We start from the raw sequence: 2,826 nt of genomic DNA, 5'->3' as shown, positions 1-2,826 counted from the left end.
AACTCCTAAAAGGGCAGCTAGCATTGAACCCGAGGCGAACTACTTTATGCAGAAATGTTAGGGTCGAAGTGGATTCATGCTACACTTGGTTCAAGGAAAATGGGAAATGAGAGGGATGCAAAGCTTGACCTCTCTGCCCATAAGGCATAGTCCCATTCCGTTCCCCTAAAACAGCATAAATCGGGATTCTAGTAGTCTAGCCTTAAGGTCAACGCCCTTGCTGTTCATTTCCTTCGAAAAAAGTTCATTGTTGTCGATTTCATTTGAGAAAAGTTCCCGGCCAACTGGGACCACCCATTCGTAGGACGGACCCATGGCCACATCCACCGCACTTTCCTCAGGGTTGTTTTAGTTGTCTAATTACCTACCACATTTAGTTGGACATGCAAAAAAAGCTTCCTTAATTAACCAATTAGTCACCAGTTCCTTCACGTAATCTTAGCACTTGACATAGAAAAACATTTCCAAACAAGTTCCTTTACATCAATTGATCTTATTTATCTTTGGAAAACATCCATATAATCTAGCCCGTGGGCTAATCGATAATCCGCCTGAAGGCAATCCAGCAATCAACAGGGATTACTAATCCAAGATTCTCCCCATAGACCAGTATGCGGGCCTCGAGATCCAATCTCGAGTCACGTCAGCCTCTTGTGCAGGGCGCGGAAGGCAAGGGATTTACGGCCAGAGCCCCCCTGGCACCCAAGCGTCCAAGAAAGGTGATGTAGCAGGATGATTACTCATCCTCTTGCAAGTTAGACTTGCGCTAGAACCTACCAATCTCATTCCAAGGAATGGAAAATCTATCTTGTGATTAAACCACAAGGCCATGCGACGTTGCAACTTGTTGCACAAGTGTCGTGCCTAACTCATGGGATCATTTCACCCATAGAAGGACGTTTCTTGGTCAAGGAATTTTGTTTAGACAAGATGCAGGTTTTAGGGTGTCTTTTTGCCCAACCCAACCCTAATTGTACCAGGCCGGTCCTAGGGTTTCCAAACTCAATCCGAGTTTTAGCATTAGGTTGGTCGATCCTTAGGGTAGAACCCTAGATCATTGTTTGCATGGGCATCCAATTGACCCAAACATTCCGTGAATGTGGGTAGGACCTTGGGGTTTGAGGGTTTCGACTTGGCATTCCAAGTGCGATATTAGGCAGCACTTCCAACGTGCCAAGCCCTAGCTAGTACTTGAGGTATTTATCGTATCGACCAGTTATGCCTATACAAATCCCTTGTGGGTTAGGTGATTTAGATAAATTGATCTACTTGTCTTGCGACAAGGACGATCCCTTCCTAGAGATGGTAAACTTGTTCTAAAGGTGTAAATAGTTGCAACATGCGATTCATTACTTTTAGGCAGCTAAAAGGTTTTGCAATAACTACTTCTTTCCTTACTAAAGTCATGACGAATGTCAATTTGGAGATTATCTTGCATAGAACCTACAAGATTCACATCAAGGAACTATGCCAACAACCTCTTGTTTAATGCAATGGGATTTCATGCTTTGATAAGCCTTGCAATCTTTTCTAAATGCAACTCAATGAAATGAAATTTACGCACGACGAATATGTAACATGTGACCCTTAGATACAACATTGTAAATGAAGTTCATGCAAGACTAAGGCTAGTGTTGACTTAATCCATTTCCAAGCATCTTTTTCATGCAACTTACAAGTCCGTGGTTCCATTCCCATACTATGCAATTGTCTAGGGTTTCATTTTCATGCCGTGCAACGGACATTAACAACTCTTTCCATGCGAGACATAACAAGTTATTAACTAAACACAAAATACACTTGTTCTTTCACGGCCAATCAAGGATGCACTTAACAATTTCAACCTTTTAATGCTAGGCAATATGCGTTTAAGGCTTGTCACTTTGAAATGCATGACAAGGCAACATGCTACTAAACTCGTAAAATGGATAGGTAATTTACATTCATAACATTGGAAATGCAAATAACCCAATTGCATGACATGCATTAATTTTGGTAAATCGTTCGAGTAGGCAATTTTCCCCAAATGCATTTTAACTATGCTAGGTGAATTAGAACATGCATAAGTGCTTCCCTTCCATGAAAGTTATTGTGCTCAATGTATTTCTTTCACGTGGAATTTGAAATCGTAGAACCTGGGCTTGTGGATCCGTGGGGATGTCCACGTGTATGTTTGGGTAAGAACCGCCCGCGGGCGCACCTTGCATCTTCTTGGGAGCCATTGTAGACGTGATTATGGACTCCACGGATTCCTTCTAGCCTTTACTCTCACTCTTTGAGACTGCCTGTAGGTTGATACCTTCTCCCTCACGTAGGAATTTGGAGCTTTACAAACCCGGTTTTAAAACCGAGGGAGGCACGTAGAAACAAGGCTTATGGGCCTTATCCTTTAGAATCTTCTAAGAAGCCTCTAAAGAGCTTCTGTCTCCCAAAACCACGTGGGAGAAAAGGGGGGTAATGTTTTGGGAGAATTATGACGTCGAACGAAAGGGAACTGGGATTATGATGAAGGCGACGATGAGCGGCAGTAGCAGTGCTGCAATCGGCGGCAACTCGCAACGTATGGTGGCGGCGATATCGGTGCAGGGCAGTAGTCCTTCAGCACAGCGGCATTCGTTTTCTCCTCCCTAATCCTCCCCATGTGCCCACCCTAAGGGGTGTTTTTATAGTGCTAAGGGGGGGGGGGGGGGGGGGAAGAGACTCCACACACGTGGAGTCCCCCATGCTTCTCCCTTCTCCTCATGCACTCCACCTCTACAAGCTCCCCACACTCCAACTTACTCTCCTCATACTCCCTCTCCTCCAACCATGCATTGGCTGGGGGAA

Source organism: Lygodium microphyllum, chromosome 22 (assembly GCF_053477565.2).
Source record: "Lygodium microphyllum isolate KBCC chromosome 22, Lygodium_microphyllum_v1.1.10, whole genome shotgun sequence".
In the NCBI taxonomy this organism is placed as follows: Eukaryota; Viridiplantae; Streptophyta; class Polypodiopsida; order Schizaeales; family Lygodiaceae; genus Lygodium; species Lygodium microphyllum.
This window is presented reverse-complemented; position numbering follows the sequence as displayed.